The sequence below is a fragment of the Cebus imitator genome, unplaced genomic scaffold (assembly GCF_001604975.1).
Source record: "Cebus imitator isolate Cc_AM_T3 unplaced genomic scaffold, Cebus_imitator-1.0 Scaffold576, whole genome shotgun sequence".
NCBI classification, from domain to species: domain Eukaryota; kingdom Metazoa; phylum Chordata; class Mammalia; order Primates; family Cebidae; genus Cebus; species Cebus imitator.
This window is the reverse complement of record NW_016107891.1, coordinates 636,068-658,924: the sequence shown is the minus strand read 5'-3', so window position 1 is coordinate 658,924 and position 22,857 is coordinate 636,068. Positions and strand designations below refer to the sequence as shown.

The window sequence follows — 22,857 nt, the reverse complement described above, 5'->3', positions numbered from 1 at the left end:
TTTAGTTCTAGCAAACCTCGATAAACCACCATAAATAGAAGTGTATTGGGGGACTCGGGAGGAGCACCGAAATGGCAGGCAGGCGACCCAGGTTTTACACGCAGTATAGCTTTATGGGCCTGTCTTTTGTCATCCCTGCGCTCATTGCTTCAAATCTGTTAAATAAAGGCAATTGCAGAGTGCCCCGGCCCAATCCGTCTGTATGGGGGACTCACGCCCGAACACCGGGCGAAGTCCGGGACGCCAGAGGCACCCACCCCGCACGGCCGGAAGGAGTGGGGCGGGGCCTAGAGGCTCTGCTGGGCCCGAGCAGGCTGGGGGAGGGGAGCGTGAGTCCGACAGTTTTGTGGGGGGGAAGCAAAAGGCGGGTGAAAGGCTGCTTCCCGAGGCTCTCCTTGCTTGGACTTCTGCCCGCTCTGCGGACTTAGGAGTCACGACCTCCAGCACAGGTGGGTTCCGTCCTGTGGGTCAGGGAAGGGGTGTCCCGGATGGGTGCTACGGCTACGTTTGCCCAGGCGCTCGCTTTCAGGCCTGTCGCACTGGGCGGCGGAGGCTCCCACCTGGGCTGCTGGGCCCAAAGGCGGTGGTACTCACCTTTACCCTGGCGAAGGAGAAGGCCACTCCTGCTTTGCCGCAGGGCTGTCGTCACGATCTGTGCCAGCTATGCGACAGTCTGCCCGGAGATCAGCGTGAGGCCAGATGGGCCTACCGCTCAGGAAGAGCTGGAAGAGCTGGAGCAAGCTCGCGTTGTGACTGACGCCCAGTGTACATTGTTTCAATCTCGGTCGAACTTTACAGCCCAGGATCTGTCACTGACTTGGTGTTTACCTTTCAGCCAGTCCCTACCCTCTCCCTGCCTTACCTTGTTCGGCGGTAGAGTGGAAGGTGGAACTTAGCTGCCTGCAAGATCTTGCAGCACTTTCTTTCGTGCTCATATCCACTAATGTTCTCTGCCCAGATTTTACCCTTTGTCTGCCCCTCTGGAGCAAGGCGCTGGGTAAATTAGGCTAGGAAGTTTTCTTTCTCTTTCGAAAACAGTTGAAAAGCCTTTAAATACTCCTGACTGCCCTGTAAAGGACATTCAACCTATTAATTGAATGTCAACTCTGAAGAATGCATTTGTGAATTCCTTACTTAATTAAACATTTTAACCAGATGATTGCCTAAAATGATGTGCGTTGAGTGGACATAGTACACTACCTAACAAAAGTCTCACGATAAGTTCGTTGGGTGCTTTAACTCAGTCGCTGAAAGAAAAACTTCAGCTCTCATATTTAAGAAACACTTTCATAATTGACTCCCATACAGTACTCTTTTAGAGCTGCTTGTACCTTGCTTTGCCCTTTCAGTACACACTGTAGTAAAAATTACATAGTTTATTTTACATTAACTATAAAGACAAAGAACTATAAACATTATGGATGAACATTTTGGTATCAACTTCCGGTTTCTTCTTATTAAGGAACTGGTGATAATGATAAGAGTGATCATATATTACAAAAAATACTATAATTTTCACAACAGTAGAATACACAAGTATGGTTATTTATCATAAGGCTTGAAAAACTTATACTTTATCTCATAACCAGTATGATGAAGGGAATGTTCACTGGGGTGGTTGAGTCTGGGGGCTTGTTTAGTTTACCACACCTAGTTTTTTATTTCTTGGAAGCTTGGACTGGAACAGATCACTTCCTTGTTTTGGCGTCTGTCTCAAGAACCATGATTAGTTCTGTATTTCTGCTTGTCAACCCTGGGAACAACAGTTAAACCAGCCAAGCAGATCACTCAATGTTTACAATGTTTGTGACAGCTGTGTTTTCTCCCTCCAGGGGCTGGGAGGGGGACCCCCGGGTTAATAAACCTCTTTGGTGGGAAGACTCTCTTCCTGCTTGGAGCCAAACTGAACATAGATCCATCAGCTGGGCACCACTGTAATCCCCTTTCTATAACACTAAGCATCCCCCATGCTCATATGGGCTGTACATACACCTGCCATTGCCATGTGTAAAAATTTACAGGGTAAGAGGCTTTTGAAAACACCCAACCTGCTCGGTACCTATAGGTTATAGGGAAGGAATGGCTGATAGGAAGGTGAGTGTTCTTCTGGATGAGGAAGACTTCATGATTTCCAAAATAGTTTGAAAAGTGAGAAGAAAATTGTGCTGGACATCTGCTGAGCCAACCTTAAGGGTGGGTTTAGGACTGGCTATTTGGCAGGACCTGGTGTCTGCCTTGTTTAGCCATATTTTTACTCTATTCATCATGCTCTATTCATTCACTCCAAAGGGAATCAATGAATGCCAACTCTGTGTCAGGACCTTGATCCATTCACTGAGATTGGCAGCGTGGCAGGACAGGCAGTTTGGGAGGACAACAGGAATTCAACTTTAACCATACTCAGTCTGAGGCTTCCTCACCTTTCCCCTTTACCTATATATCTAACCACTACAAAATTTTCTCATTTGTATATCCTGAATATTGAAAAAATCCATCCACTTCTCTTTGCCCCTATGACTACTCCAAATTTCAAGCCAGTAACATTCTTTTTTAATTGATTTAAACATTTGTATTTTAAAAGACCGAATGGTTGCTTGACCGTTGGCTCTCATGGGAAAACCACAACCCTTACCATCACCACCACCACCACAGCAAAAACAACAAACAGCCTAATGACCTCTGTATAATCCCTAAGAAATTGTCAAAGAGATTAACATTCTCTTTTTTTCTTGCTTGATGCTCAATGTGTTTTAAAAACATATTTAGATAATTTACGTGCCCTAATATTCACATATTTAAAGTGATCGTATAAATTTATTAGGTGGTACAACCATCACTATAATCTAATTTTAGAACATTTTCATCACGTCAGTGACATCTTCCTTGCCCATTTGCAGTCAGTCTTCATTACTACTCCCAGCATCAGGCCAACCACTCATCTACTTTCTGTGCTTATGCATTTGTCTATCCTGAACGTTTCATCTAAATAATGTCACCAAAGTTTATTCATGTTGTGGCATATATAAATACTTTTTATAGCTGAATGATATTCCATTGCATCGGTATACTATATTTTTGTCTATCTAGTCATCAATTGATGGACATTTGGATTGTTTCTATCTTTTGGCTATTGTGAACAAAGCTGCTATGAACATTTGTGTACAAATTTTTGGGTGGACATTTGTTTTCATTTCTCTTGGTTAAACACCTATGAGTGCAATTACTTGGTCATATTATAACTATATGTTTAATTTTCTGCCAAACTGTTTTCCTAATGGGCTGTACTATTTTACAGTCATTAGATTTACATGAACCATCAGCAATATGTTTCTTCTCATCATCACATTTGTTATTTCCCCGTGTTTTTTTTTTTTTTATTGTGTAGCTATTCTTGTGGGTGTGGAGTAGTATCTCATTGTGGTTTAGATTTACATTTCCCTAATGGCTAATTGAGCATCTTTTTATTTGCTTGTTAGATATTTGTATATGTTCTTTGGAGAAATACCTCCTTACATATTTTGCCCATTTCTGATTAGGTTGTTTGCTTCCTTACTATTGAGATGTAAGAGTTGCTTATATACAAGTCCTTTATCACATATGTAGTTTGAAAATATTTGCTCCAAGTCTGTGGTTTGTCTTTTCATTTTCTTACTGGTATATGTTGAAGGGCAAAGGCTTTGATTTTTTTTACTTTTATTTCAGTTTCAGAGGTACAGGGGCAGGTTGGTTCTATCGATAAATTGTGTGTCACAGGGGTGTGGTGTACATATTGTTTCATCACACAGGCAATAAGCATAGTACCCAACAGGTAGTTTTTGATCCTCACCCTCCTCCCAAACTCCATCCTCAAGTAGGCCCCAGTGTCTATTCTTCCCTTCTTTGTGTCCATGTGTACTCAATATTAGCTCCCATTTATAAATAAGAACATGTGGTGTTAGGTTTTTGTTCCTGTGTTAGTTTGCTTAGAATAATGGCCTCCAGCTCCATCCATGTTGCTGCTGCCAAGGATATAATCTCATTTTTTTTATGGCTGCATAGTATTCCGTGGTGTATATGTACCACATTTTCTTTATCCCATATACCATTGATGGGCATTTGACTCCATGGCATTGCTATTGTGAATAATGCTGTGAGGAACATATGCATGCATGTGTCTTTATGGTAGAACAATTTATATTTCTTTGGGTATATGCCCAATAATGGATGGCTGGGTCAAATGGTAGTTCTGTCTTAAGTTCTTTGAGGGATTGTCAAACTGCTTCCCACAATGGCTGAACTAATTGACATTCCCACCAGCAGTGTGTAAGTGTTCCCTTTTCTCTGTAACATTGCCAGCATCTGTTATTTTTGACTTTTTAATAATAGCCATTCTGACTGGTGTAAGATGGTATCTCATTGTGGTTTTCACTAACATTTCTCTAATGATTAGTGATGTTGAGCATTTTTTCATATGCTTTTTGACCACATGTATGACTTCTTTTGAAAAGTATCTGTTCATATCCTTTGCCCACTTTTTAATGAGATTGTTTGGTTTTTGTTAATTTGTTTAAGGGCCTTATAGATTCTAGATATTAGAACTTTGTCAGATGCCTAATTTGCAAATATTTTTCCCATTCTGTGGGTTGTCTATTTATTTTATTGACAATTTCTTTTGCCGTACAGAGGCTCTTCAGTTTAACTAGGTGCCATTTATCAATTTTTATTGTTGTTGCCATTGCTTTTGATGTCTTCATCATGAAATCTTTCACAGGGCCCATGTCTACAATGGTATTGCCTAGGTCTTCTTTGAGGGCTTTTATGGTTTTAGTTGTTACATTTAATTCTAATCCATTTTGGGTTGATTTTTGTATATGGTGTAAAGAAGGAGTCTGGTTTCTGTCTTCTGCTCACAACTAACCAGCAGTCCTAGCACCATTTATTGACTAGGGAGTATTTTCCCCATTGCTTGCTTTCGTCAGTGTCAAAGATCAGATGGCTGTAGGCGCATGACTTAATTTCTGGGTTTTTCGTTTTGTTCCATTGGTGTATATATCTGTTTTTTGTACCAGTACCATGCTCTTTTGGTTACTGTAGCCTTGTATAGTTTGAAGTCAAGTAATGTGATGCTTCCAGATTTGTATTTTTGCTTAAGATTGCTTTGGCTCTTTGGGCTCTTTTTTGGTTCCATATGAATTTTAGAATACTTTTTTTAATTATATGAAGAATGTCATTGGTAGTTTGATAAGAATAGGATTGAATCTATAAAATGCTTTAAGCCGTATGGCTATTTTAACAATATAGATTCTTCCTACCCACAAGTATGGAATGATTTTTCATTTGTTTGTATCATCTCTGATTTCTTTCAGCAGTGTTTTTTAATTCTCATGGCAGTTATCTTTTGTCTCCCTGGTTAGCTGTATTACCAGGTATTTTCTCTTTGTGGCTATTGTGAATGGGATTGCATTCTTTATTTGGTCCTCAGCTTGGACGCTATTGATGTATAGAAATGCTACTGATTTTTGTACATTGACTTTGTATCCTGAAACTTTGCTGAAGTTGTTGATATGACCTTGGAGGTTTTTGTCAGAGACTATGAGGTTTTCTATGTATAAAATCATATTGTCTGTAAACAGAGATAGTTTGACTTCCTTTCTTCCTATTTGAATGCCTTTTATTTCTTTCTTTTGCCTGATTGTTCTCTCCCAGACTTTCAGTAGTGTGTTGAGAGTGGGCATCCTCATCTTGTTCCAGTCCTCAAGGAAAATGCTTCCAGCTTTTGCTCATCCAGTGTATGTTGGGTCTGGGTTTGTCATAGATAGCTCTTATTATTTTGAGGTATGTTCCTTCAGTGCCTAGTTTGTTGAGGGTTTTTAACATGAATGATGCTGAAATTTATCAAAAGCCTTTTCTGCATCTATTGAAATGAACATGTGGTTTTTGTTTTTAGTTTTGGTTATGTGATCAATAACATTCATTGATTTGCATGCATTGAACCAACCTTGCATCCCAGGGATAAAGCCTACTTAATCTTGGTGAATTAGCTTTTTGACATGCTACATTCTTCAAGGATATTGGCCTGAAGTTTTCCCTTTTTTGTTGATCCTTGCCAGGTTTTGGTATCAGCATGTTACTGGCCTCAAAGAATGAGTTAGGGAGGAGACCCTCCTCAATTTTTTGGAATAGTTTCAATAGGAATAGTACCAGCTCTTCTTTATATATCTGATAGAATTCAGCTATGAATCCTTCTGGACCTGTGGTTTTTTTTTTTTTTTCTTCTGGTTGGTAGGCTTTTCATTACTGATTCAATTTTGGAACTCATTATTGGTCTACTCAGGGTTTGCATTTTTTCCTGGTTCAGTGGAGGTTGTATGTCTCCAGGAATTTATCCGTTTATTGTAGGTTTTCTAGTTTGTATATATAAAGATGTTCATAATTGTCTCTAATGGATTTTTTTTTTTGCATTTCTGTGGGGTCAGTGAAGATGTTCCCTTTATCGTTTCTGTTTTTATTTGTGTCTTCTCTCTTTTTTTGTTAGTCTAGCTATCAGTCCATCTGTCTTTATTCTTTAAAGGAAGCAGCCTCATTGATTTCATTGATTTTTTCTGTCATTGAATGCTATAATCTTTCCTCTCAACACTGTTTTAGCTGTGTCTCAGAGATTCTGATATGTTGTGTCTTTGTTCTCATTAGTTTCCAAGAATATTGATGTCTGCATTGTTTACTTGAAAGTCATTCGGTAGCAGGTTGTTTAATTTCCGTGTAATTTTATAGTTTTGAGTGATCTTTTTGGGATGGATTTCTATTTTTATTGCACTGTGGTCTGAGAATGTGGCTGGTATGATTTTTGTTGTTGGTTTTTAAAATTTTTAATTTGCTGAGAATTGTCTTATGGCTGACTGTGTGGTCGGTTTTAGAGTATATACTATGTGCAGATGAGAAGAATGTATAGTCTGTTGTTTTGGGGTGGATTGTTGTGTAGATGTCTGTTAGCTCCACTTGATCAAATGTTGAGTTCAGGTCCCAAATATCTTTGTTAGTTTTCTGCTTTGAGGATCTGCCTAATACTGTCAGTGAGGTGTTGAAATCTCCCAGTATTATTGTATAGTTATCTAAGTTTCTTCATAGGTCTCTGAAAGCTGGTTTTATGAATCTGGGTGCTCCTGTGTTGGGTGCATATGTATTTAGGATAGTTAAGTCTTCTTGTTGACTCTTTACCATTTGTAATGTCCTTCTTTGTCTTTCTTCACCATTTTTGGTTTAATGTCTGTTTTGTCTGAAATCAAAATAGTAATCCCTGCTTTTTTGTTCTTTGTTTGCTTTGTAGGTTTTTCTTCATCCATTTACTTTGAGCCTATGGGTGTCATTATATGTGAATGGGAATCCTAAAGACAGCATACCACTGGGTCTTGCTTCTTTATCCAATTTGCCACTTGGTACCTTTTAATTTTGGCATTTAGCCCTTTTACACTTAAGGTTAATATTGATATACACAGATTTGATCCTGACATTGTGTTGTTAGCTAGTTATCACGTATACTTGATTGTGTGGTTGTTTTATAGTGTCAGTGGTCTATGTATATAAGTGTGTTTTTGTGGTGGCCAGTAATGGTCTATTTTTTCCATATTTAGCACTGCCTTAAGGAACTCTTGTGAGGCAGGTCTGATGGTAATGAATTCCCTTAGCATTTGCTTGTCTAAAAAAGATCTTATTTCTTCTTTACTTATGAAGCTTAGTTTGGCTGGATATGAAATTCTTGGTTGAAGTTTCTTCTCTTTAAGAATGCTGAATCTAGGCCCCCAATCTCTCCTGACTTGCAGGATTTCTGCTGAAAGTTCTGCTGTTAGCCTGGTGGAGAATCTGACCACTATGTGTCTTGGGAATGGTCTTCTTATATAGTACTTGCAGCTGTTCTCTGAATTTTCTGAATTTGGATGTTGGCCTTTGTGGCGAGGTTTGGGAAATTTTCATGGATAATAGCATGTTTTTCAGCTCTATCACATTAGTTTGGTTCTTTCTTAAAATGGCCATTTCATCTTTCAACTCTATTGTTACATTGTAATCCTTAGATTCCTTGGATTCAGTTTCCACTTTCTCATGAATCTCAAATGATCTTACCTCCTATTCATATTCTGAATTCTATATCTGCTATTTTAGCCATTTCAGCCTGGTTAAGAATCCTTGCTTGGGAACTAGTGTAGTTGTTTAGAGGAAAAAAGACACTCTGGCTTCCTGAGTTGCTAGCGTTCTTGTGCTGGTTCTTTCTCCTCTGTGTGAGCTAATGTTTCTTTAGCTGTGGTATAATTTGAGTATAGTCAGTTGACCTCATTTCTGCACATTGTCAAAGTGCTGGTGCTTTGTGCTAGGTCTTTATTTGTAGCTGAATTCTTGTCCTTGGTTTCACAGAAGGATATATTAGCTAAGTAAAAAAAAAAAATTGGGGCTCTGATACACTAGATGGTGCTTAAGTGTAATGGCCAATACATAGGCTCTTGCTCAGCCACGTGACTCCTCTATTTCCTTGTGTTTGCAGCCATTCTCCCTCTTAGTGCTCTGAGAGTGTGGTCTCCTCTCCCACTTGAGTACTGGCTGCAGAGCTTGGCTTGACACTCCTGGGCTTCACATGCAGCTTTGGGGTGAGCTCAGGCTTTGTGTTCCCTCCCCGGCTTCGGAGCAGAAGGGGCAGGCACCTTGGCAGTGACAATTGCAGAGGGCCTTTCACTTGTCTTTTGGGTCTCAACTCCAGAGAAATGAAGATCTACTATCAATTGGAACATGCATCCTGGGGTGGGGTGGCTACATTGTGGCCCGAGCCAGAGGGCCCTGCCTGGTGATGAATGAGGAGGGGGAGAAGGGGCCTTACAGAAAAGACAGACCAGCCTCTTCTCCTTAGATTGGCTGTGGCATGATGGAGGTATGAGTACAGCACTCAGGGTCTTTGTTACTTCCCCAATCCAAGGGCAGCAAGGGCAGTAGCACTGCAGTGGCAGCCTCAGAGAGCATTTCAGTTGCCTCTGGGAGCTCCACCACACAGCAACACAGAGCCACTGACAATGGGAATGTTTAGTCAGGAGGTAGGGTAGCTGTTCTGCAGGCCCAAGCTGGGACCCTGCTTGGTGAAGACCAGGGGGTTGGAGGCTCACAGAGATGAGAGACTTGGCTCTACTCTGTATGGCAACTGTGGCATGTTGGAGGTGCAAGTAAATCCCTCAGGTTCTTTTTCCCTTCCCTAGTCTGAGGGCAGCAAGGACAGAACTGCTGCAATGGCAGTGGCAGAGGGGCTCTCAGTTCTTTATTTTTGATAAAGTCCAAGTTATTTTTTCTTTGGTCAGTTGTGTTTTTTGGTGTTATATCTAAGAATTCTTTGCCTAACCCAATATCATGAAGGTTTTCCCCTATGTTTTCTTCTAAAAGTTTTATAGTTTTACCTGTTTCATTTATGTCTCTGATTCATTCTGAGTTATTTTGTGTATAGTGTGAGGTAAAGTTCTTCATTAGTCTTTTTACATATGGATATCCAATTGTACTATCATCGTTTGTTGAAAAACTAATCTTTTTCTGTTGAATTGCCTTGGAACCTTTTTTGAAAACCAATTAACCATAAATATAAGGGTTTATATCTGAATTCTCAATTGCGTTCCATTAGTTTATATTTCTAGTCATATGCCAGTTCCTACTGTCTTGACTATTGTGGCATTGTAATATGTATTTAAATTCAGAAGTATGAAACCTCAAATTTTGTTCTTCTTTTTCAACATTGTTTTGGGTATTCTGGGTTCTTTTGATTTCCATATAAATATTAGGATCATTTTGTCAAAACCTTTTTTTTTTTTTTTTTTTTTTTTTTTTTTTTTTTTTTTTTTTTTTTTTTGAGACAGGGTCTTGATCTTGCTCTGTTGCTCATGCTGGAGTGCAATGACACAATCGCAGCTCATTGAAGCCTCAACCTCTCAGGCTCAAGTGATTCTCCCACCTCAGCCTCCTGAGTATCTGGGACTACAGGTGTGCACCACTATGCCTGTCTATTTTAACAATATGTTTATAGAGATGTGGCCTCCCTATTTTGCCAAGATTGGTCTCAAACTCTTAGGCTTAAGCCATCCTCCTGCCTTGGCCTCCCAAAGTACTGAGATTATAGGCATGAACCATCATGCCCAACCTCTGCTTTGATTTCAGTAGAGATTGCACTGAATCTATACATCAGTTTGGGGATAACTGCCGACTAACAGTATTGGATTTTTTAATCAATGAACTTGAAATGCCTTTTCATTTATTCAGATCTTCTTTAATTTTCCTAAGTGATGTCTTGTAGTTTTCAGTGTAAAAATCTTTTACTCTTTTTGTTATTTATTCCCAAGTATTTTATTTCTTGGTACTATTGTGAATTATTTTTATAATATCACTTTATGATTTTTTGCAAGTATATAGAAATACAAATTGCCTTTGTACATATTGATTTTGTATATTGTGACTTTGCTGAGTAGAATTATTAGTTTTAATATTGTGTGTGCATGAGCATTTGTATGTGTACATATGAGTGTGTGTGTATATTCCTTAGGGTTTTCTCATTCAAGGTTATGTCAAGGAGAGTTTTACTTCTTTTTTTGCCCTAGTCTGGTTACCTTTTACTTCTTTTCTTTGCCTAATTCCCCTGGCTAGTGTCTCCAGTATAATGTTGAATAGGAATGACGGGAGTGAACATCTTGGTTTTTTTTCTGATCTTAGGGGAAATATTCAATCCTTCATCATTAAATATAATGTTAGCTGTGCATTTTTCATAGATGTTAATTGTCAGGTTAAGGAAGTTTTACAAGTTGGTTGAATTTTTATTTTTGATCATGAATGAATGTTAGATTTTGTCAGATGGTTTATCTGCATCTATTGAAATGATCATGTGGGGTTTTTAACCTTTATTCTACACAACACATTATTAACTAATGTAACATAGGGTATTACCTTAATTTGGGGGTGTTAAACAAAACTTGCCTTCCTGGAATAAATCTCTCTTGGTCATGGTGTATAATCCTTTTTGAAATATTGGTGGATTTGATTTTCTAACATTTTGTTAAGGATTTTTGCATCTGTAGTCATAAGGGATGTTGAATTGTAGGTTTCTTTTCTTATAATGTATTTGTCTCGTTTGATATCAGAGACCAGCCTCATAGAATTAGTTGCAGAGAATTTGGTTGTCAGATGTGTATATGTTTATAATTATATCTTCCTGATGAATAGACCCTTTTATCATTATAAAATGCCCTCCTTTCTCTATAACCTTTTTTTCTTAAAGTCTATTTTGTCTGATATCATGTATCAGTCTAGCTACTCCAGCTCTCTTATGGTTGCTCTTCGTTTTATACAATTTTTTAAATTATTTTACTCTTTTAACCTATTTATGTCTTTACATTTAAAGTGTGTCTTTCCATTATTGTAGATGGCATAGCCTTCGAGTGTGTTTTTCATCCAGTCTCACGATGTTTTGTTTTGATTGGACCGTTTAACCCATTTATACTTATACATGTACATCTGACTTTATTCATTTATTTCATTAATGTTTCTTGACTTCTTTTTCCTCTGTTTCTCCTTTATTACTTTCTTTTATGTTATATAGCTAATGTATTGTGCACCATTTAAATCCTTTTTTGATGTTTTATTGATTGCTCTGGGGATTACAATATGTATGTTAACTTGAAATAACCTACTTTAGATTAATAATAATTGAATTTCAGCAACACAGGGAAGTTTTCTCCACCCATCCCTTGTGCTATTAATGCAATATATTTTACATCTTAATATGTTATAAGCCCAACAGTACAGTTTTTAAAGTATTGTTTTATGTAGTTTTCATTTTATTTCCAGGAAACAATTTGATGTCACGTGCAGCTGCCAAAAATAGGCAATGTAGCACATCCCACTGTCTGGAGACAGCTACTTGTTTATGGTTTAATAGTAACACACAGGCAGCAAAGTAGGGTTCCATATATCCATGTGTTCACATACAGCTTCCTTCCAGCCTTGGTCATAAATATGCCTATAGTCAAAACACTTTAAGAGCAAAATTGATGGTAAAGTCTTCTTGATATTTAATTTGGAATTAAAAGTTTTCCAAGAAAATCTGCTGCTTCTTTCTGGATCTGTGACTCATAAAATTCTATAAGTATCTTATCTTTGATTTCGAAACATTCATGCAGCCATCTTCTTATATGTTGTTGTTCTTCCAGGACATCTTTTTTGTCCATATGATCAATGTGAATATGAATTTTTGGACATTCTTTGCAGAGAAATTCCATCATACTCGGTGCCTCTTGCTGCCCTCCATCGTTCTGCCTTTCATAAACCACCATAACATCATAAATTGCATCTAAATAATTCTTCGTGCAATCAAAAGAAACGTGAGTTGCCTTTATTCGTGGTGTTAGCACATATTTCAATACTGCAAGGCTACATTGGGCAGCAAATGCCGCCTGACTAGCTGAAATGACTTTTGTTTGTTCCGGATTATACCTTGTACCTTCTGGAAAAAATCACAAGATACATTGGAGTTCCTGTGTTCACGTAGCTCTGCAGCTTGTTTCTCATCTCTTTCTCATTAAATTTGGCACTTCACTTTGCATAGATTCCTCTATGCTGAGAAAAATAACACCCATACAATGACAGCCATTTTAACCCACCTTTCAGCATGTAGCACACATGTCCAAGCCTGATGGCCAAGATGTCAGGAACAATCCAGTCAACTGTGCTTCGATGATTTGCTTAATATATTATATTTTCTTTATTTTTTGGCAAATCTCCATATGGCAATATGTGGACCCCTGTGTAATTCTCGAAGAAGAAGAGCACCATGCTCTGGTAAATGCAGTAGAGCTGATCGTCCAGCACGCCTTGTAGAAGTGGACGGGCAGGAAGGCGGAGAGCAGCCACCAGACCCCCCAGGCCAGCACGTAGGTGGGCGCTGTGCCCAGGAGCATGATGATGGGCAGCAGATAGCGCATGGAGTACGTGTGGAGCACCAGGGACAGCAGCATCTTCTCAGCTCCGCGGCAGCGGCCTCCCCCTCGGCTCCCCGCCCGCTGCCCAGGCCTCAGCCATGGCCAGTAGGCAGCCAATCGCCTCCTGGACCTTGGCGGTGGCGCCGGTTTCCGGCCTCTGCCCCCAGCCGCATGGACTGCACCGCAGCCGGGATCGAAGGCTCAGGGGCGCTCATACCCCGTGACCCTCACTCGTCGCCACATTGCCCTGCTGGGAGCGGGGCCAATATATCACAGTTTTTAATCCATTTATCCATTGATGGACACTTAGACTGATTCCATATCTTGGCTATTGTGGATAGTGCTGCCATAAACAGGCAAGTACAAGTATGCCTTTACTATACTGATTTCCTTTCCTTTGGGTAAATACCACATAGTGGGATTTCTGGATTGTATGGTAGTTTTACTTTTAGTTTTTTGAGGAATCTTATTTTTTTCCATAATGGTTATAATAATGTTACATTCCCACCAACAATGTATGAGCTCCCTTTTCTCTACATCTTTACCAGCATGTTATTTTTTGTCTTTCTGATAATAGCCATTCTAACTGGAGTGAAGTGATATTTCATTGTGGTTTTGATTTACATTCCCCTACTAATTAGTGATGTTGAGCATTTTTCATATACCTGTCAACCATTTGTATGTTTTCGTTTGAGAAATGTCTATTCAGATCCTTTGCCCACTTTTAGTGAAATTGTTTGAGTTTTATTTTTTGATTTTGCTGTAGACTTGCATGAGTTCCTTATATATTCTAGATACTAGTCCCTTATCAGATGAATGCTTTGCAAATATTTTCTCCCATTCGACAGGTTGTCTTCTCATTCTGTTGAATGTTTTATTTGTGGAGAAGAAGATTTTTAGCTTAATATAGTCCCATTTGTCTATTTGTGTTTTTGTTGTCTGTGCTTTTGAGGTCTTAGTCATAAAATATTTGCCTAGACCAATGTCCTGAAATGTTTTCTCTAAGTTTAGAGAAAAACTTCTAGCAGTTTTATAGTTTCAACTCTTGCATTTAAGTCTTTATTTTGAGTTGATTCTTTGTACATGGTGACAGGAGTCTAGTTTCATTCTTCTGCGTATGGTTATTTTTTCCCAGAACCATTTATTGAAGAGGATGTATTTTCCCCAAAGTAAGTTCTTGGCACTTTGTCAAAAATTAGTTGGCTGTAAATACATGGGTTCTTTCTGGATCTTCTATTCTATTCAATTGGTCCGTGTATCCGTTTTAATATCAATAACACTGTTTTGGTTACCAATAGCCTTGTAACATATTTGGAAGTCAGGTAGCATGATGGCTTGCACTTTGTTTTTGTTGCTCAGAATTCCTTTGGCTATTCAGGCTCTTTTTTTGTGCAGTTTCATACAAATTTAGGATTGTTTTTCTATGTCTATGAAAAAAGTCATCAGTATTTTGATAGAGATTGTATTGAATCTGTAGATTGCTTTGGGTAGAATGATTACTTTAACAACATTAATACTTCCACTCTGTTGACAGCAATGACTGTGGTGGCTGGCAAGGAGAGCCTGTTGTTAGGGTGCGTGTAAGTGTGCAGTTGCCCTGCTCATGAGGGAGTGGGGGCTTGCTGTCAGTGGGACCAGCCCCAGGCATGTGGGTTTTAGGCTCTGGGAAGTGTGTACTTCAGCTCCCTTTGTCCTGTGGACAGCCTCCCCAGTTGGCTTCAGGGATGTGGAGATACAGGGACTGTTGAGCCTCAGGGCAGGATGCAGTCTGGTAAGGGCTGAGCTCTCAAAATGATGCCATGCTATAGCTGCTTGGGACTCAGGGAGTATGTGAGAACCAGCATGAGCTCTTTCCCTGGAGCACTGCTGTCCTGCAAACTCCACGGAGCTCCCTATACTGGTCTCAGGATCCACTGGGAGTGAGGAACTCTCCTGTGGCCAGGCTTACAGGAATCTACAAAGAGAATGTGGACCACTGGGGATTTATCACTTTCCCTTTCCTCACACTAGGGAGCTTCTCTGAGCTCCCAGCTGATCCTGGCCAGGCTGTCCACCTTACCTTCTGCTTCCTTGTTGCCTCAACTGTTTTCTTTTACTTGTATGCTGAATTCCAGAATTCTATTTTAGATGTTCTATTTGGAATTTGATTATCTACTCACTATTTTAGTTCTTCTTTGTGGAGGAGTCAAGTGCCTTGCACTTCTAGTCAGCAGTCTTGAAAGACTAACAATTCCCTTTTTGTAACAAATATTTTGTACCAATTTCTTTTATTAGCCAAAAGTGAAATTCATAGATAGCATAACCTACCTATACACATGTTTAAAATATGAGCACAATGTCTTAACTAGAATTTAAAGGAAAAATTAAATGCAAGTGATTTATAATAAAATAATGTATTTAAATATGTAAATGCTGAAACATGACTACCTAGAGTAGCCAAATATTTACACCTATACATTGATCACCATGAATGTGACAGCTACAAATATAATACCACAAAGTGTAATTATCATTGGTGACATGATTTTCTAAAACAATAATTTTGGATAAATTTCTGAACAAAAGAAAATATACTCTTTTCTCAATTTACTTGGTAGATTTACTCCTAGAAAATTCAGTCTATAGTAAATTTATGCAAAAATACTATGTTTATATGTAACCAAAGGAGATAGGTTCTGGCCTTTGGTAATTATAAACAGGTTTTTTATTTGTAGGCATGTCAAGGTTAATATTAAAAAGTTTAGGCAGGATTCTACATTGCCTGGGACTGTCCTGAACATTTCAGGATGCCTAATATCTCTGATGCCACTAAATGTCAATAATGCCTCTCCAATCTTTGTGATAACCAACCTATCCCATACACATTTCCAACACACTTCCTAGATGTGGCAAGATGCCTGTTGAAAACTACTACTCTAGGATAAAGTATATGCATGTCTGCAACTCTACTAGATAAAAAATGTCAAACTCATTTTCAACATGGTTGTGTCAATTTTTTTCTCACTACCAATATATAAATGGAAATGCTTTTAATATTTTATTAAGTATGTTTATGTTTTTGTACCTGTTAACAGGCTAAGGACATTCCATTCTATGCCTAATTTACTGAGAGACTTTTAAAATATTGTGAATGGATACATTATCTAATTTTTTTCTGAATATATTGAAGTGAATGTATTTTGCGTCTGCACCTATTAATTTGTCGAATTCTATAATACATTTTCTAAAATTCAAGCAATCTTGTATTCCTAGAATTAATCTGACTTGAACATGATGATTCATGTCTTTAATTTTTTCTTGGATTTGCCCTGCTAATATATTTTGTGTTCTTGGCAAGCATGTTTGTGAGTGAGATTGATCTATAAGTGTGTTGTCTTGGTTTGATTTTGATGTAAAGATTATACTTGCCTTAAACATGAATATGGGAGTGTTTTCTCTTTATTTGTTCTCAGGAAGAGTTTGTATATGTGGAAATACAGTCAACCCTCGAACAATGTGGAGGTTAGGGCTTCTGACTCTTGCACAGTCAAAAATCCATGTATAATTTTTTATTTCCTCCAACTTAACTACTGATAGCATACTATTGACCAGAAGCCTCACTGATAACATAAACAATTAACACATACTTTTTATGTTATACATATTATATGCTGTATTCTTATGTAAAGATGAGTAGGCTGAGAAGGAGGACTAGGAGGGGTTGACCTCACTGTCTCAGGAGTGGAATAGGTGGAAGGGGTGGAGGAGGTGGAACCGGAGGCAGGAGAGGCAGGAACACTCATTGTAACTACAGAAAAACATGATAATTTCTGTATTTTTTGCTTCATCATTTCTCTAAAAAATGTTCCTATATGGTACCAATTCTTCCACCATTGGCTTTAGTTTCAGTGGCCATATCATAGAAAAGTCCATGTTGTGAAAGAAGTGAAAAAGCAGGTTTGAATAATCAGAACCTTTTTTCTGTATTGTCTAGTGTCAATTTCTTTTCTGATGCCGCTTCATCTACCTCTTCTTCCTCATCATCTGGCACTGGTTTGGAAGCACTCATCTCCATGAAGTCATCATTTTAAAATTCCTGTGGCGTGTCTGTTAGCTCTTGGATTTTTCCACGATCCCTATCTTGAAACTTTTCACCCTTCCACCTGTTTTTACCATATATGCAATCTATTTCATGATTAACTTGATTGGCTCTGTCATAAATCTATGAAGTCATTTGCAACTTCTGAACACAGCTCTCTCCAACAGAAATTTATTGTTTGGGGCTTGATGACTTTTATGCATTTTTCTATAACAATGATGGCATCTTATTTTTTTCATCGAAATGCATTTCATTTTGAAGAATGTATAGATTGAGTATTCCTTATCTGAAATGCTTGGGACCAGAAGTGTTTCCGATTTTTTTTTTTTTAATATTTGCATTACATACCTACCAGTTGAGCATCCTTAATCCCCAAATCCAAAATCCAAAATTCTCCAGTGAGCATTTCCTTTGAGTATCATGTCAGTGCTCAAAAAGTTTCAGATTTTGGCTTTTTGAATTTGGGATACTGAACTTGTATTAGCTTAGGTTAAAAAAAAATGCTTAAGAAACTCTGAACCTATTTCAATAAGCTCATATACCTAGGATCAATGTATTCCTGAGTATAGTCACTGTCAGGAATTAGGGTAACTACAGAAAACAAGAGGTGCCAAAAGGTTGGGGAATTGGCAAACATATATTTTAAAGAGTAAGTTCTGAGAAGTTGGACAACAACCCTTGAAAGTATTAGATAATGTTAGCATTTAGGGGACAGTGTATTGGGCAACTGACTGAGGTTCCTAAGAATAAGTAATGTCAAAAAAGCCTAATTTCTTTTTGTTGATATAAATGGAGGAATTTTTTAATGGTGTAATCCTTCCAGGATTTCATGGTGTTCTCTTTATCAGGGTTCTCTTTCATAGCATTGACAATTCCTTCTATAGAGTACTGGGTGTAATGAGCCTTAAAGTCTCTTATGACCCTCTGATCTAGGGACTGAATTAGAGACATTGTATTTGGGGGCAAGTAAACCACTTAAATGCCTTTGGTGTTGAACTCATAAGTTTCCGGGTGGCCAGGGACATTGTCCAATATCAAAAGAACTTTAAAAGTCGGTCTCTTACTGGCAAGGTACTTTCTGACTGTAGGGACAAAGCATAGATGAAACCAATCCAGAAAAAGGTTTCTTGTTGTCCAGGCTTTGTTATACAACCAAAATACTGACAACTGTTGTTTAACATTTCCCTTCAAACCTCAGGGATTAGCATCTTTATAGATAAGGGAAGTTCTGATCATAAAGCTGACTATATTTGCACAAAGCAGTAGCGTTAGCCTATCCATTCTTGCCTTAAATCTTGGTATTCACTTCTCTTCTTGACTAATGGACATCCTTCATGGAATTTTTTTTCCAGTATGGGGCACATTTATTTACATTAAAACCCTGTTCATGTAGATAGATTTTCTCCTCAGTGATTTTCTTAATGGTACCTGAGAAATTATCTGCTGCCTCTTGGTCAGCAGCAGCTGCTTCTCTTAATATTTTTAATGCTAAACCTCTTTCTAAACTTCTCAAACCATCCTTTTCTGGCATTAAATTTTCCAGCTTTAAATCCTTCACCTTTTGATCCTTTTATGTTGTCATATAATCACTTCAATTTTTCCAAATCATATTAGAATCTATAGGTATGCCTTTTGTATAGCAATCCTGTACCCATATAAAAACTGCATTTTCAATATAGAAATCCTGAATTTTCTTTATTTACAATGATCCTTAACTGGGTTTATTTATCTTGAAATGGTGGACAGCTACAGTCGCACACCTCAGTCTATGGTACATATCAAGTAATTAAACATTTCCTTGTAACGTCATGACTTTGCTTCTTGGGAGCACATCCAACATCACTAGTGGCACTTTGTATGGATCCCATGGTGTTTAAGGTTAATGGTATTGCACTAAATACACTGAAAAATATGTGAGAATTATGAGAGATCACTTCTTACTGTGATATGCAGTTTACTACAGAGATGAACTGCTCTTGTGGAGACGATTAGCATCACACAGCTTTTTTGTTTGTGTTTTGCAGAGAAGTCCATGTTATTTATTTATTTCTTCCTTCCTTCCCTTTCTTTCTTTCTTTCTTTCTTTCTTTCTTTCTTTCTTTCTTTCTTTCTTTCTTTCTTTCTTTCTTTCTTTCCTTCCTTCCTTCCTTCCTTCCTTCCTTCCTTCCTTCCTTCTTTCTTTCTTTCTTTCTTTCTTTCTTTCTTTCTTTCTTTCTTTCTTCTTTCTTTCTTTCTTTCTTTCTTTCTTTCTCTTTCTTTTCTTTCTTTTTCTTTTTCTTTCTTNTTCTTCTTTCTTTCTTTCTTTCTTTCTTTCTTTCTCTTTCTTTTCTTTCTTTTTCTTTTTCTTTCTTTCTTTTCTTTTTACTGTACTTTAAGTTCTGGGGTACAAGTGCAGATTTTGCAGGATTGTTGCATAGGTACACACATGCCATGGTGGTTTGCTTTCTCCATCCACACATCACCTACATCAGGCATTTCTCCCAGTGTTATCCCACCCCAATCTTCCCGCCCCCAGCTGTCCTTCCCCTAGTTCCCCACCCCCAACATAACCCAGTGATCACACAGCATGTGTATATAGATAGATAGATAGATAGATAGATAGATAGATAGATAGATAGAAATAGATAGATAGATATAGATATATCTATCTCTCTCTCTATATATATATATATATATAAATTGGGTTCTGGGGTACATGTGGAGATCATGGAGGATCTTTGCATAGGTACATACATGGCAATGTGGTTTTCTGCCTCCATTCCGCTGTCACCTATATCTGGCATTTCTCTCCATGTTATCTGTCCCCAACCTCCCTAGGCACTGCTGTCCCTCCCCTAGCCCCTGCCAACAGACCCCAGTGTGTGATGCTCCCCTCCCTGTGTTCATGTGTTCTCATTGTTTAACATCTGCCTATGAGTGAAAACATGCAGTGTTTGATTTTCTGTTCTTGTGTCAGTTTGCTGAGAATGATGGTTTCCAAATTCATCCATGTTCCTACAAAGGACACAAACTCATCATTTTTTATGGCTGCATAGTATTCCATGTTGTATATGTGTCACATTTTCCTCAACCAGTCTATCATAGATTGGCATCTGGGTTGGTTCCAGGTCTTTGTGCCATTCTAACTGGCATGAGATGGTATCTCAATGTGGTTTTGATTTTCATTTCTCTAATGACCAGTGATGATGAGCATTTTTTCATATGTTTGTTGGCCTCATATTTCTCTTCTTTTGAAAAGCGTCTGTTCATATCCTTTGTCCACTTTTGAATGGGTTTGTACTTTTTCTTGTAAATATGTTTTAGTTCTTTGTAGATTCTGGATATTAGCCCTTTGTCAGATGGGTAGATTGCAAAAATTTTTTCCCATTCTGTTGGTTGCCAGTTCACTCTAATGATTGTTTCTTTTACTGTACAGAAGTTCTGGAGTTTAATTAGATCCCATTTATCTATTTTGACTTTTGGTGTTTTAGTCATGAAGTCCTTGCCTATGCCTATGTCCTGAATGGCTTTGCCTAGGTTTTCTTCTATGGTTTTTATGGTGTTAGGTCTTATGTTTAAGTCTTTAATCCATCTGGAGTTAATTTTAGTGTAAAGTGTGAGGAAGGGGTCTAGTTTCAGCTTTATGCATATGGCTAGCCAATATTCCCAACACCATTTATTAAACAGGTAATCCTTTTCCCATTGCCTGTTTTTGTCAGATTTGTCAAAGATCAGATGGTTGTAGGTGTGTGGCATTGCCTGTGAGGCCTCTGTTCTGTTCCATTGGTCTATGTCTCTGTTTTGTTATCAGTACCATGATGTTTTGATTACTGTACGCTTGTAGTATAGTTTGAAGTCAGGTAGTGTGATGCCTCCAGCTTTGTTCTTTTTGCTTAGGGTTCTGCTGGCTATGTGGGCACTCTTTTGGTTCCGCGTGAAGTTTAAGTTGTTTTTTTCCAGTTCTGTGAAGAGGGTCATAGGTAGCTTGATGGGAATAGCGTTGAATCTATACATTACTTTGGGCAGTATGGCTGTTTTCACAATATTGATTCTTCGTAACTATGAGCATGGAATGTTTCTCCATCTGTTTGTGTCCTCTCTTATTTCCATGAGCAGTGGTTTGTAGTTCTCCTTGAAGATGTCCTTTACATCCTTTGCTAGTTGTATTCCTAGGTATTTTATTCTCTTTGTAGCAATTATGAATGGGAGTTTGCTCATGATTTGGCTCTCTGTTAGTCTGTTATTGGTGTATAAGAATGCTTGTGGCTGGGTGTGGTGGCTCACGCCTGTAATCCCAGCACTTTGGGAGGCCGAGGCGGGTGGATCACGAGGTCAAGAGATCAAGACCATCCTGGTCAACATGGTGAAACCCCGTCTTTACTAAAACTACAAAAAATTAGCTGGGCATGGTGGCGCGTGCCTGTAATCCCAGCTACTCAGGAAGCTGAGGCAGGAGAATTGCCTGAACCCAGGAGGCAGAGGTTGCAGTGAGCCGAGATCGCGCCATTGCACTCCAGCCTGGGTAACAAGAGCGAAACTCCATCTCCAAAAAAAAAAAAAAAAAAAAAAATGCTTGTGATTTCTGCACATTGATTTTGTATTCTGAGACTTTGCTGAAGTTGCTTATCAGTTGCAGGAGATTTTGGGCTGAGGTGATGGGGTCTTCTAAATATACAATCATGTTTTCTGCAAATAGAGACAATTTGACTTCCTCCTCTCCTAGTTGAATACACTTTATTTCTTTTTCTTGCCTGATTGTTCTGGCTAGAACTTCCAATACTATATTGAATAGGAGTGGTGAGAGAGGACATGCTTGTCTAGTGCCAGATTTCAAAGGGAATGCTTCTAGTTTTTCCCCATTCAGTATGATATTGGCTGTGGGTTTGTCATAGACAGCTTTTATTATATTGAGATACTTTCCATTGATACCTAGTTTATTGAGAGTTTTTAGCATAAAGGGCTGTTGAATTTTGTCAAAGGCCTTTTCTGCATCTATTGAGATAATCATGTGGTTTTTGTCTTTGGTTCTGTTTGTGTGATAGATTACGTTTATGGACTTGCATATGTTGAACCAGCCTTGCATCCCTGGAATACAACCTATTTGATCGTGATAGATAAGCTTTTTGACATGCTGTTGCATTTGGTTTCCCAGTATTTTACTGAAGATTTTTGCATCTATTTTCATCATGGATATTGGCCTGAAGTTTTCTTTTTTAGTTGGGTCTCTGCCCAGTTTTGGTATTAGGATGATGTTGGTCTCATAAAATGATTTGGGAAGAATTCCCTCTTTTTGTGTTGTTTGGAATAGTTTCAGAAGGAATGGTACCAGCTCCTCTTTGTATGTCTGGTAGAATTCAGCTGTGAACCCATCTGGCCTGGGCTTTTTTTTTTGGTTGGTAGGTATTAATTGCTGCCTTAACGTCAGACCTTGTTATTGGTCCATTCAGGGTTTCAGCTTTTTCCTGGTTTAGTATTGGGAGGGTGCAAATCTCCAGGCATTTATCTATTTCTTCCAGGTTTACTGGTTTATGTGCATAGAGTTGTTTGTAGTAATCTCTGATGGTAGTTTGTGTTTCCATGGAATTGGTGATTATATCCGCTTTATCGTTTTTTATTGCACCTATTCGATTCTTCTCTCTTTTTCTTTTTATTAATCTGGCAAATGGTTTGTCTATTTTGTTGACCTTTTCAAAAAACCAGCTCCTGGATTTGTTGATTTTTTGAAGGGTTTTTTTGTGTCTCTATCTCCTTCAGTTCTGCTCTGATCTTAGTTATTTCTTGTCATCTGCTAGCTTTCGAGTTTTTTTCGATCTTGCTCCTCTAGCTCTTTCAATTTTG

At 38.4% G+C, this 22,857-nt stretch overlaps 1 protein-coding gene and 1 pseudogene across 3 annotated transcripts in view; one reads left to right on the top strand and one right to left on the bottom strand.

The window, feature by feature from the left end:
- The first annotated feature begins 287 nt into the window (after nucleotides 1-287).
- The window catches only part of TMLHE (trimethyllysine hydroxylase, epsilon), a 164,087-nt gene continuing 141,517 nt past the window's right edge, over nucleotides 288-22,857 (top strand). Inside the window, exon 1 of one of the 3 annotated variants that reach the window (XM_037734140.1) lies at nucleotides 288-449. The gene's annotated coding sequence lies outside the window, so the exon portion shown is untranslated. The remainder of the gene's footprint in view (nucleotides 450-22,857) is intronic. The other 2 variants (XM_017516222.2, XM_017516223.2) reach the window with 2 other exon arrangements.
- Nucleotides 10,375-13,462, bottom strand: LOC108294366 (annotated as a pseudogene).